The sequence below is a fragment of the Macaca thibetana genome, chromosome 12 (genome assembly GCF_024542745.1).
Source record: "Macaca thibetana thibetana isolate TM-01 chromosome 12, ASM2454274v1, whole genome shotgun sequence".
In the NCBI taxonomy this organism is placed as follows: Eukaryota; Metazoa; Chordata; class Mammalia; order Primates; family Cercopithecidae; genus Macaca; species Macaca thibetana.
Window position 1 is genome coordinate 87,337,621 of NC_065589.1, and position 13,563 is coordinate 87,351,183.

The window sequence follows — 13,563 nt, forward strand, 5'->3', positions numbered from 1 at the left end:
ATACTACATTTACTTTATCCATTCATCCACTGATAAACATTTAGGTTGATTCCACGTCCTGACTCCTGTGAGTAATGCTTCAATGAACGTGGAAGTACAGATGTCTCTTAGACATACTGATTTCCTATCCTTTGGATATATACCCAATAGTGGGATTGCTGGATCATATTGTAGTTCTATTATTAGTTTTTTGAAGAACTAACTTTGAATATTTTAAAATTGACATTGTGGTCAAATATATTCAAAGTATATTTTTATTTATAATCTCAAAGACATCTATCTTTAATTTAGAATGATCTTCAATAGGGTGGTATCACCTTCACTCTGTTTTACTATTTTACCTTTCCTCCTTTAGCCATTTAATGAGTTAACAGCTTGTGCCAGAGTCTTTTACAATGAAAATGATGAGTCATGGTGTTTGTGATGAGTCCTGGACTAGGAGCCGGAAGACCTGTGTTTTATTCCTGGTTTGTCCAATAGCTTGCCATATGCCTTTAGTGAGATCATTTACATTTGTGAGTTTTAGTCTAGTCTTCTATAAAAAAGGTGTGAGACTAGATGATCAGAAAGGTTCTTTGATCATCTTGAAAGTCTATGATTTATAAAGTTTATTTCTATATATTAATTTTGTCAAATTAAGATTTTATTTTATTATGGGTAATTCTTAACGCAGACACTCATATAAAAAGATCCAAATATGAAAACAGAACCATTTTACAATTACTACACATGTATGCCTCCATGAAAATACAGTCTTATAATTCCTAGGGCTTTGTTAACATGCTACCAAAGTAACTACCTTCCTAGGGCTTTGTTAACATGCTACCAAAGTAACTACCCTCCTCAATGAAAACAATTTGTACATCTTTAAGATAAATTTGTGTTTAATGTAATTACTCAGTGATAAATTTATTTAGTTAAACATGTGAGTCCAAATGGTACCCTAATTTAGATGAGGTGTGGACATTGAAACTTAAATTATAAGACAAAATCTTGAGGCCATACACTATATTCACTCTTCACAATATGTGGGCTCAGTTTGGTGACATTTCAAAACATGATGATGGATTTAGTGATACCAAGATTTGTCAGCAATTCCCTACATATAGTCTGAAATACATATGAAATACTATGAACCTCCAAGAACTAATAAACCTACCTACATGTTTTTAAGATCATACATAGCATACATTTCAAGACTCAAATTGTGTTACAGGTTTTAATTTTTGAAGCCAATTTGCATAACACACTTTACTGACATCAAAAATGGTGAATAAGATCTGGTATTTTTCTGTTTGTTTAAACATCTCTAGCAAAGGGTTAAGATAAAGATATATTTAGTTTTTTGGAAACATTTACAGAGTAGAATGCCTATTCAGTTCAAATCAGAAAATGCAAAATGTTCATGGCCTTTTATGCGTACATAGATTCCCAGGATCTGTTCACACTGCTCAGTCCATGGCAGAAGTTTTGGTGGTCAGCCTTACCTAGTCAACATTTTATTCTCTTCTGCTGCAGAGGAAACCTGCCATCCAGTAGGTATTGATAAAATCACAATTCTACTGCTCTTTAATATGCTAAAAATCCACTGTACTAGTTTTCTGTGGTTGTTGTAATAAAATTACCACATACTTGACTAAAAACAACAGCAATTTAATTCTCTTGCCATCCTGGAGGCCAGAAGTCTGCAGTCAGTTTCTCTAGGCCGAAATCAAGTTATTGGCAGGGTTACATTCCCTCCACAGGCTCTCGCTCTAGGAGAGATTCTGCTCCTGACTCCCAGTTTTTTGCTGGACGCTGGTGCTTCTTGACTTGTGGCCACATCACTCTAATCTCTTGTCTTTATGGTCCCGTTGCCTCCTCCTCCTCCTCTTCTGGTTTTCATGCTTCTCTCTTCTAAAGCTTCTTGTGATGACATCTGAGTATCTGAGTATCCACTCAGATAATTCAGGATAGTCTCTTCATCTCAAAATCCTTAACTTAGCCACATCTGAAAAAAAATTAGCATATCAGGTAACATACATAGGTTTGGGGGAGATGGAAAGTATCTTTGGATGTAACTTTGGGAGCTGTTATCAGCCTACCACATCCATTCTTCAGTTAGTCAGTACTTTGTGTTTAATGGGTTCTTAAACTGCACCAGGTAAAAAGACTCCCTGTTACTTAAAAATTTGTAAGTCAGTTATAGAAAATTCACCTATACATGTGATAAGAAGAGTATAAAGAAGATGGGAGACAATAAATAAAGCATAGTTACTATTTAAGACCAAGGAGGTAAATTTAAATTACACTAAGGTATTATTTAATATTTAAATTTAATGTAAATAAAATATGACAATTAGAGTGGATCAAGCATTTTTCAAAACCAAATTTAAAAAAAATAAAATCTTTTAATGCTGCTTTAGCTGCGACTGTTGATTTGCTTTTACTCTTGCTGTTTCCGAAGCTTGGAAATGCATTTCCTTTCACCTACTCATTATTTCCTTGTTGTCTTTCATGTCTCAGCTTCAATGTTACAACAGCAAAATGGAGGCTGAATCATATAACCTTGATATATTTTAAGTAGCTCTAATCACTAATGAAGATTTTAATTACTTGTTTGCTTGTGTTAGCATCTCACTTCCCTACCAAGAAGGTATCTTTATGAAAGTTGAGATCTTTTCTATAGAATCCCAGCCCCTAGAACTGCAACTGGCATAACAGATTTTTATAAGTATTGCTTAGTAAATTAGAGACTCCCTAAACATTTAATTCAGAGGTCACTTTCTCCAGGAAGAATTCTTGAACTAACTGCGCAGGAGAAATTTCTTCTTCTCTATGCTCCCATCTTCCTCTGCTTGTGCTTAAAACTAACATTCGTCAAGTTGCATATTAACATGTTTGTATGTCTATCTTCTGAGGATACTGTAAGTTCCTGGAAGGCAAGGATTTTATCTTAGGCTGCTTCATATCCATAAGTTTATATTCATACTGGTGCCTGGCACATGAAAGTCACTCAATGAATATCTTTAAAATGAATTACTCTTTGAAAACCATGAAACTATCATAAAAACAGTTTGTTAAATCTATCTACAATAGTTTTATGCATCAGGATGACTAGCCTATAGTACTCAGTTATTTAATCAAATACTAATCTTGGAGTTACTGTGATTTTATTTTGTAAATGTGGTTAACATCTATAATCAGTTGACTTTAAATAAAAGAAATTGCCCTCTTTAATGTGGGTAAGGCTTATCCAAACAGGTTGAAGGCCTTGAGAGCAAAATTCAGGATTTCTCAGAAAAGAAATTCTGATTCAAGGCTGCAACATTAACTCCTGCCTGACTTTTCCTACCTTTGGGCTTTCTCTCTCTCTCTCTCTCTCTCTCTCTCTCTCTCTCTCTCTCTCTCTCTCTCCCCCCCCCTCTGCCCCCCCCCACCCCACTCTTCCCTCTCCCTTTCCCTCTCTCTCTCCCTCTCCCTCCTCCTCTCCCTTTATACTATCCACCTTTCCATTTAAACCTAACTTAGGCCTAACTTAGAGCAGTGGTGAGAGTTTGACCATATCTAAACAGATTAGACATGAAGCAATTCAGTAACCTTTCGAAGCCATGACAGTAGAAAATTAAAACTGAAAATAATATGTCCAGAAAGGAAATGAAAAATAAATTGACCCTGAAAAATTAAATGAAGAACTAAATAACAATTCAGAAAAAATAAAAGATGAATTGACATTATAAACTATTAGAAAGTTTATATTATATTCAGTAGCATTTACTTTAAAAAGTAGGGTAGTACTAAATGGTATTTTAAAATGATTTTTATGCTGCAGATCCTTAAAAAATATATCAAGTTATTAGTCATATACCATAAGAGAAAAGGGATATCTTGATCATTTTTTGAGATATTTTACAATTAGTTTGTAACTTCTCATGAAGTGAACTTTTCACTTCAGAGCACTTCAGAGCACCTACTTCAGAGCACCTCCACTGTGAAACTTGACCAGGAAATGAGGCAGTTTCCATTAGAAGTGGTTCCTTTGAGGCTTTCTCTACTGCAACTGAGTAATGAAACTTTATGGTGTGGCTGCATCTCAGGATCCCAGGCACTGACTTCCTTCAGTGGCCTGGAATGAAGAAGATAAAAGCTAGTTATTCTCAGCTCTCACTTTTCCTACTCTATTTCATCCAAAATGAACCTTTCTTTTCAAAAGCAAAGCACGATATTCTATCCACACTGGATAAAACTAAGTAAATAGATTTCCATGTTAGCAGAATTTGAAAAGAAACTGTATTTTATAGTCAGGATCAAGTCAGGATCATTTCTCCAAACATATTTCATGTGTTTTGGTATTGATATTTAGACATGTATTTTTATTATCTTTTTTGTTTTAGATTTTTTTTGCAATAAGATCATAAATAAAAAATTATGACTATTGAGAACTCTGTTGGGATTTTGATATACTAATAAAAAATGACTCCAGTTAAGTAGGTTTGATTAAATCTGACTTTCCAGATGAAGACAAAACGTGTCAAGAATCAGAAGACTTTACTTGGTTTTTCAGGGAGTTGGAACCACAAAAGAGCCTTCCTTTACTGGAAAGAACTTTGAGGTGACTAGAAAAGGCAAGGTGCAACGGATGTCATGGACTAAAGTAAAGAGTAGAGGCCAGCGATTTACAGCTCGAGAATTTCAGACTCAGCATGAGCATTTCAGATTCATCATGTCTAAAACCTAACATCTTCTAGAAATTGGCCCCATTCCTGACCTTCTAATGTCCATGAATAACTCCACTCTTCTCCAGTTCTGGGCTCATGTCAGTTTTCACTCTTCCTCAATTGTTCCTCTAAATCTAAATCCTCTCCATTAATCATTTGTTTCTAGTTAGGTTATTTGTAATTTTTTGCGAATCGCTTTGTTTTACTGCAATCAACTTAACCTGATTTTACACTATTGTATTGGCCTTTAACTAGATATTCTGACATCTAATCTCCTACTTCTTCAACTTTTTGTGCATTCACAGTGACCCGATTAATCTCTCTATAATGCAACTATCAGGCTTACTTACCTTAAAAATTTTAAATATGCCTATGGATTATAAGCAGGATAGTCAAGATCCTTTCATCTGTCACTCTGTGTTCTTCCAACAAGGACCTTACCTCCCTCTTATATACTTCTACTTTCTAACATGCCAAATAAATATTCTCCTGCTTTCCAAACACAATTCAGTGTATATCTGCACTTTACTTTTGAATGTGTCCAGTGTAAATTCTATATAAATACTATGCCTCCTTTAGAAATGGAGCCAGAGATGTCTTTGTTTAAGAAACCATGGTTTAGTTCCAGCACAAAACAACAAAATCCACATCTGTCTCTTTTCCTGTGGTGGGTATTTACTGACACATAGCAAAATGTACTAGAAAGAATCATATAGGTTGGATTCTGGCTCTGCCATATGCCAGCTTTGGAATACAGGCAAATGACTTAACCTTTCTGTCTGTTTCCTTATCCATGAAATTGGGATTAAAATATTTACTTTAGTGTAATTGTTTATCTCAGTTGTTTATTATTATTTATTGCCTCTCTCCCTTCAATGGAATATAAGCTTAAGAAGTCAAAAATGTTGCCTGTTTTGTTAACTGCTATTTCCTTCAACACCCTGAGTGATGTCTGGAACAGAGTAGGACATCCATACTATTTGTTGAATGATAAACGATTAGCACCTGGTAAGGGCTTCACAAATGGTGGCCATAATCACCATTGCCATCATTCATTATACATCACCTTTTAATGCTGCCTAGCATAGCTATTTATTTTTCAAGCGAAATTAAGGTTATTCCTACTTTATAAGTCTTTAGTAACTACTTGGTGATTGTCCTGTCCAAAATTGTACCAAAGCTCATATTATCTAAGATTACATGAAGTTCATGATTTGAGGAAACAAATCAAAGTTTATTTAGTGGCATTTTCTCCCTAAGGACCACATACTCACATTTTATTGCTAGTAATCCAACTAGAGATTATCAGCTGCCTCTAGGCTCTTTATGCCATACATATTTACTTTTTTAGCAGCCATTTTTAATTATTTTTGATTCCTCTTCAAAGCCCACAAAATAATAACATGTCACATTTTAATAGCGCCTTAGAGAAAATTATTTCTGACCAACACATGAGTGTTTAAATTTACAAGACATATATGTAGGAAGTGATGATATTATTAGGAAGTCAAATTTACAAGACATAGATATAGGAAGGGATGATATTATTAGTAAGATTCTTCCATGAGATTTCAGTGGTACTGTTGGAACATCAATTTAAAACAGCTAACCTTTCTCTCAATCCAACCAACCTGGAGGATAATTTTTCAACCATCCAATGGATCAATTAGTCTTATTTCACACAAAAATGTATTTTTGGAGGAGAAGAGGTCTTATCTTTAGCTACACTCAAGCTACACTGCAGCTTGAGTTTATTATATTCAACTCCTTCCTGTGCAAAATTTGATAAAGAAGAAATCAGGGCAAGCATGACTAGTAGTGGCTCATGGAGTCTGGCCACTCCTGCATCAGGAAGATATGCAACCCACCAGGAAAGTACAAGACCTTCCCGTTCTGGTTCACACAGACTATTCATCTACACAGAACTAAAAGCTAGGTATTATTAATCCCAATTCACAGACTGAGTTATTGAGATTCAGTGAGGTTAATCAACTTGTACGAAGTCCTGCTTCATACTCGGAAGGCATTTATTTGCTTATGAAAAATCAGGTACTTGGACAAGTAGAATCAATGATTGGCTTTAAATAATTTTTTTGTACATTTCTTTAACAGTATCTATAAAATGATTTGTTTTGCTATGAATTAAAAAGCAACCTTTTAAGTTCCTCTACCAGCTACCTGTCTTCAAGTGCAGATATACACAAGATGAAAGAAAGAGGAGAAAGCAAAAGTATTTGATCAGGAATCATAGTGATGCTATCTTATATTTGTACTCGTTTAATAATTTTGGCTGAATAAATGGTATCTTAAAAAGAGAGTAATGCTATACAAGCAGAAATTTTATATAAATCTCTAGTAAGCTAGCCATGAATATTAAACAAAAGTTGTCCTTTTTATAAAAAAAAAATTAAAAGAATATTTTTTCTTAAATCACAAAATTATGTCTCTGAAATTGGAGCTCTTATACTTTTTGTGAGTCTTCCCTATTATTTTGTAACTGCAACATGAATATAGATTCCAAATATTGTGATTGAAAATCCTAGAGGGGATTTTTGTGAAACTTAACAGCAAAATGTAGTTGACACTCATTCTCTGTTACCCTAGGGCTATAGTTTTGCTACAGTTTTGATCATAGTCAGAGTGGATTCATTCCTGTCAGCATGGTGAATTTTATACTCATATCACAGGTATATTTTACAATCCTTTTCCCTTTTTTAAGTACAAACAAAGTAAAAATAAATTCAGTTATGCTATAAAATTTCAACCAAGATCTAAAAAATATATATATGAAACAGATACAGGCCGAAATCTGTCCCCTTTCAAGTCTGGTTGTCTGATTAAATTTACTGTAATGCTATTATTGATGTAAATATTAGCATGCATTTATGCATACATTTATTTACTTAACACAATCACTTTAATACATCATGATAAATAGAAAATCAGAACAAAAGAGTTACGTATTTATCAATTGCCCTGTAATTGTAAGAAAGCAGTGGCTGTGTGTTACTAAACCTTACAATCAGTGTAATACATTATATATCATCTTTTAGCTTTAAAATATGTTTTAAGACCCTATTCCCTATTGCCCAGGTATTAGACACCAATGACAGTTGCTTTCAATTTTTTAAAAAAGTACATTCTGGTTGTAGGTTCCCAAGAAGGTTAAATATAAATTAGTCATAAAGCCAATGGAATAGACAGGAAATGATTAGGCTGTGTGATTATTTCTAGATTTATAGTGTTTTAACACTACTAGTGTTTAATTAAGGAAAAAAGGAGTCAATTTTATTTTATGTGATTATTTAAGACCTCAAAAATTAATGTTCTTCTTACTCTGTAATGCTGTAGTTCTAAAGCAATGTTGAAGACAACAAAGTCCTGTTTGATAGTCTAGCCTTTCAGCGAACAGCTCTTCTTCCTGTCTTTGATGTAGGAATGGTTTATTTAATCAATTATTAATCAAAGTTATGGCATTCTTCTTATATATTTAGGTAAAACTAAAAGATGACTTTCCCAAGCCTTATTGCTTAAATAAAAGTTTAAATAGACTGTGCAAACACTTGACTTTGACAAGGCAGATATTGGAGTGATTTAAGTTTTAGAGAGTTATGGTCTCAATTGGATGCTTAGATGAAAAGGGATGTGTGTGTGTGTGTGTGTGTGTGTGAGAGTGTGTATGTGTGTGTCTAGTGAGATTTTCTAGCAATAGATGATGAGCATGTGCCAAAGTATCCAGAACACTTTTGATAACCTTCCCTCTGATAACAAAAGCCAGTACAGATAATTTGATTAGTGTTTTCTTTGCACAGGTGTTAAAGTTGACAGGAAACAGCTGAAAGACACACATAGTGGTGCAAGCTGGGCAGCTGGACACTTTGTGCATGGAGAATCTTGAGCATTTGGTAACATTTGGCAGCTTAACACAGAAAAAAATGACTGCTAGCAAAATCTCAACTGCTGCTAATTAGCAGCAATGAACTGTGGGTAGGACAGTGCATTTTAATGTGAGAAGATTTTTACAGTAACCACCACACTAAGGGGCGGGGGGGTATAGAAAGAAATGCTCCCTAGCTGACCCTAGTGGCAATCCAAGCTGCATATTGCAATAATCCTGTAAATTACTATGCTTTCTTATACAGTAACTTGGAGTTAATTAGTAATTTAACATTCCTCTACACTATTAAATGTCTTTTTTGCATTATATTATGTTGTTTCATGGGCTTACCTTAACACTAATGGGGTTTTGTTATATTTTCTCAAAACAGTAACAGTAAAATAAAACTGAGCTAGAAAATTAATTAGTTATCTTTTTACCTTTGATTTACCTGTTATTAACAATTAAGTGGTGGTACACATTTTTAAAGTGGTTTCAGAGGTTACATTGAGATGAATATACTTCCAGAATATATTAGAGAGGAAATGTGAATAAAAATGAATAGTGTACATTCTTCAAGTGACTATGCCATAGATGCAGAATGCAACGCAAACATATTTCATATTTCTGCTCTAATAGAGTGGTTTAGTAACGTGGGTGGCAGAAGGGAAGGAGGAATAGAGGTAGAAAAGGAAAGCCTATTTATCTACATTTTCTAATTAAAAAAAAATCTTTGTAAAAAAACATCCATACCATTCTTGAGTTTATGTCATAAATGTTAATGTGCTGGAGTGAAGCAGTAGATTTTAGCATATAAGAAAAATATGCACACTTTTGTAGCTTTGTAGTTTGTAAATGCCAGAGGATTTTGTAGGATTCTGTGATGAGGGAAATGTGATACTCAAAAATTTAGGTAATATAAATTAATGCAAGTCATGATAACTTTCAAATAGAAAACTCTGAGATGAGGGATTGTGGTAAATGAAATTATTCTGAATATTTGAACAGAAGAAAGAGGTTAAATTTGTTAGTATGGTGTTTTCTTAAAATTTTTTAACTAGCCACCTCTTTCTCCTCCTGCAATTCTAATTTTCCTGCTGAATGAAGCAGACAAATAAAACAGTATTGCGTGCTTGCACTTTAAAAACTGTTCTTATGCATTTGAAATGGAAATTCTACTGTAGTGTGTGTGTATATTAAAGATAAAGAAAGTGTTTTTATTTGTCATCTTAAAGATCAATGTGAACTTGACGGTGGAACAATTTAGTAAAAGCAGGGCTTCAGAAGAAGAAAAGCTACGGATGTACGTGGAAAGGAATGAATTCAACACAAAACACTTCCAAAAGATTTCGTCTCTTGGGGCTCCCTCTAAAAGTGTCTGCTACCATTTAAAACCCCATCCTTTGCAGCTGGATTTGAACATACCATAAAAAATTCATCCACGCTTTAAGAGATTTCTGCTTTTCTGTCCTCTCTATTGTTAGACAAATTGAAGTGTGCACTCGGAAGGAGAGTGGCAGTGAACTGCGAATTTATTTACTCATTCGATTCTAATATTGAGAGAATCTACTCTCTCCGTTCAAAGGGTAGAGCAACAATGCAAGTGACATCAGGTCACCCAGCACTTCATAGCTACCTGTGAGATAGAATTGTTCTCCTTGCAGATAGGAAGTGACTGAAACCTCTTTTTCTCATCAATGTCTATTATGATTGATGGCTCTATGGTCACATTGAATATGCCCTTTTTAAATAATTCACAATGTCATCACCATAGTACTAGTTGATAACTAGCCTGTTATTTTTACCTTTGTTCATTCACTATCAGAAGGTTAGATAAATTAAGTACTGTGGATTTTGGTAGCATTTAACCAACCAAAGTAGACTGTTTATAGCCCAACACAACAACAACAGCAGCAAACATTGATTTTATTTTTTACTGGCACTCTGAATGTTCTCTCTCTCTCTCTTCCCCCAGTGAGTGCTAAAAGGAAAATCAAAAAACGCAGAAGCACTTGTAGAATGCTTTAACTTGAAACCACACTTCGGTATTAAGCTATCATAAGATTTTCAATATAAAAAGCAGTCACACTGCATTGAGATATATGGAATTTTACATATTCTGTACTTATTTAAAAATAACCTATCATATTTATTTGATGTGTCCATAATAATAAGATTTATAATTTACTTCCAAATATCTGATGCATGAGTTGTTAAACCAGCATCTGTACTAAACGGCAGAAAAAACATTTATTTAAAATGTAATGCTTGATATCGGGAGTACACTACATAAGAAATAATATAATATTTCAGTTATTTTCTAAGTCGGTTGGAAGTCAGAGTTTATTTAACTTTTGAAATGTGGATGCAGGTCATCAAAAATTCTTCATTTTATAAGATACAAATGATTATATAGCAGTTTTGACCAGTGCTAGTTATTAAAATGAGTAACAATGTGCCTTTTATAATGCAAATTTTGTTATGTTACACATAAATTGTTGAGAGGTCAATTATACAAATTCAAAATATCAAACAAAGGAATTGACTTATGTCGCCTTAAATAAACAAACTTTCTTTAGATTTTAATTTTAACATATTGTAACATAGTAACATATTATTTAACAATATAATACAATATTTAACATATTGTAACATAGTAATTCAATATATTTTATTTGTGCAAGTCTCTCCACAGAGTACAAATGCTTCAAATCTCAGATTAAGAATACTAATTTTCTTTACTTTTCTTTTTCTTTTTTTTTTTTTGAGACAGAGTCTGACTCTGTCACCTAGGCTGGAGTGCAGTGGCGCGATCTCAGCTCACTGCAACCTCCGTCTCCCGGGTTCAGGCCATTCTCCTGCCTCAGCCTCCCGAGTATCTGGGACTACAGGCGCCCGTCACCACGCCCGGCTAATTTTTTGTACTTTTTAGTAGAGACGGGGTTTCGCCGTGTTGGACGGGATGGTCTTGATCTCCTGACCTCGTGATCCGCCCACCTCGGCCTCCCAAAGTGCTGTGATTACAGGCGTGAGCCACCGCGCCCAGCCTAAGAATACTAATTTTCTTAAAACTTAGATATGCTACACATATTCAACCTACAATAAGTTATATAATTTTCAGAGATAAATTATGGGCTTAATAGAATTGTGTCTTTATAAAAAAGTTTAACCTTGGTGTTTTATTTTTAGGGTCCTAATTTTGGATGTTTATTATTTGTTGATTTTATTGTCCAATTCTGTTTCTCAAAGTAACAATGTCAGGTGGAATGAAAAAATATAAAGTGAGTCTAGACTTAAAGTATGTGCTTAAAGTTTCAATATGTTATAAATAAAAGAGGTCGAATTGCTAGGTAAGAGCTGTCATGTTATCAGAGATGCTATAATTGTAAGTATAGAGTGCTATTCGTTCATTTCCTCAATAAATATTGGCCACTAGGAAATGGAGAGATAGTTTATGTTCTATCAGGGAAGACAGACAACATATTTTATTTTTAAAATTAAGGCAACCTCAGATAGCAATACATCCTTTGAAGAAAATAAAGCAAGGTGATGTGCTAGAGAGACATTGGGGAAAACAGGTCTTGAGAGCATTATTTAGACTGAGTGGCCAGGGAAATCCTGTATGGGTGAGACTGAACTGAGAAAAATAATGCACAGGTACCAATCATGCAAAGATCTGAGGCTAGAGAATTCTAGATCAGCAATTCCTAGATTTCTATTATGGCAAAAACAAACATGGTATTTCAGAATGACTAGAATGATGAGGAGAAAGCCCAGACAAGATGAGGTTAGGAAGTCAGGCACAGACCAGGGAAAATGCTGCATTTAGGTGCTAAGACATTTGGATATCACTGTATTCTATACACAGTGAAAAGCCATTGAAAGGTGTTAAGCAGGATAGTGACGTTATTTGGTTCCTGTTTTACAAAAAATTCCTAGCTGTAGAGTTAAGACATTTGAAGCCTTGCTGTCACCTCCAGTGTGTGCTACTTAACTTCTGGGAGCCTCCATTACTTTGACTCCAGTATTGAGTAGTGCCAATAAGAAAGATAGATAAGAAAGTGCCTAACACAGTGCTTGGCAACTTGTAAAGGCTCAATGAATATGAAATCTCTTTAGTGTTCTTACCTTTGGTTGTAAAGTTTCAAAATGTCTAAGCACAGGATTTGGACACCTTATCACTATGAAGGTTAATTAAATCTCATTTTAATATTAATTTATCTTCATGAGAAAATGAAGTAACAAGTTGATCAAAGACAGTTACTTGTTTCACAGGTGCTATCCATTAAGCAGCTATAGGTATTAGTAAAATAATTACATTTATGGAGACCTTAGCATGTCCTAGATACATCCTAAGCTTTTTGCATACATTTGCTTATTTATCTTACAATACAGACATGAATTTATGCTATGATTATTCTATTTTACAGATGGAGAGAGGGCCACAAGAGTTATATAACTTTCCTAGGTCAGAGCAACAGAAATAAGATATTAAAATGAGGTTATTTCTTCAAAACTAGTATCTTAACAATATTCAGGGCTTAGGGAATTAGTGAACTTAAACATTTGAGATTTAATATAGTTAATATATATTCTCAATTTAGAGGTCAACTGATACATACATAAAATGAAAATTTGATTTGTTATTATAAAACAAGTGGCTTAGGCTTTAAAATATATAGTAAAGAATATAAAATGAAAAGACTGCCGAGTTGAAAACAATCTTTTTCAGACTCCCCCTTTTAAAAAGCAATTTTATTTTAAAAATGATTATTTTGAAGTAGTTTTATAAATAATTCAAATATTTTCTCTTTATGTATTGTTGTTTCTTAACTTTTACCTAAATATAACCACATGGAACACGTGAAAAGTAGAAAATAAAACAAATGGAAAAAACCTGAAAAGTATTTAATTAGATAAAAATGTTCTTAATTGAAATAAGTGTTATTTTCTTTTCCCTGTGATTAAAAACTCAATTTTACTGTTAAA

General features: G+C 33.8%; 1 long non-coding RNA gene across 1 annotated transcript in view; it reads right to left on the reverse strand.

The window, feature by feature from the left end:
* Positions 1 to 282: 282 nt before the first annotated feature.
* The window catches only part of LOC126933205 (uncharacterized), a 127,036-nt gene continuing 113,755 nt past the window's right edge, over positions 283 to 13,563 (reverse strand). The window contains exons 6-7 of the long non-coding RNA XR_007718455.1: positions 3,954 to 4,105; positions 283 to 1,990 (exon numbers count right to left, since the gene is read on the reverse strand). This is a non-coding gene — a long non-coding RNA (uncharacterized LOC126933205). The remainder of the gene's footprint in view (positions 1,991 to 3,953; positions 4,106 to 13,563) is intronic.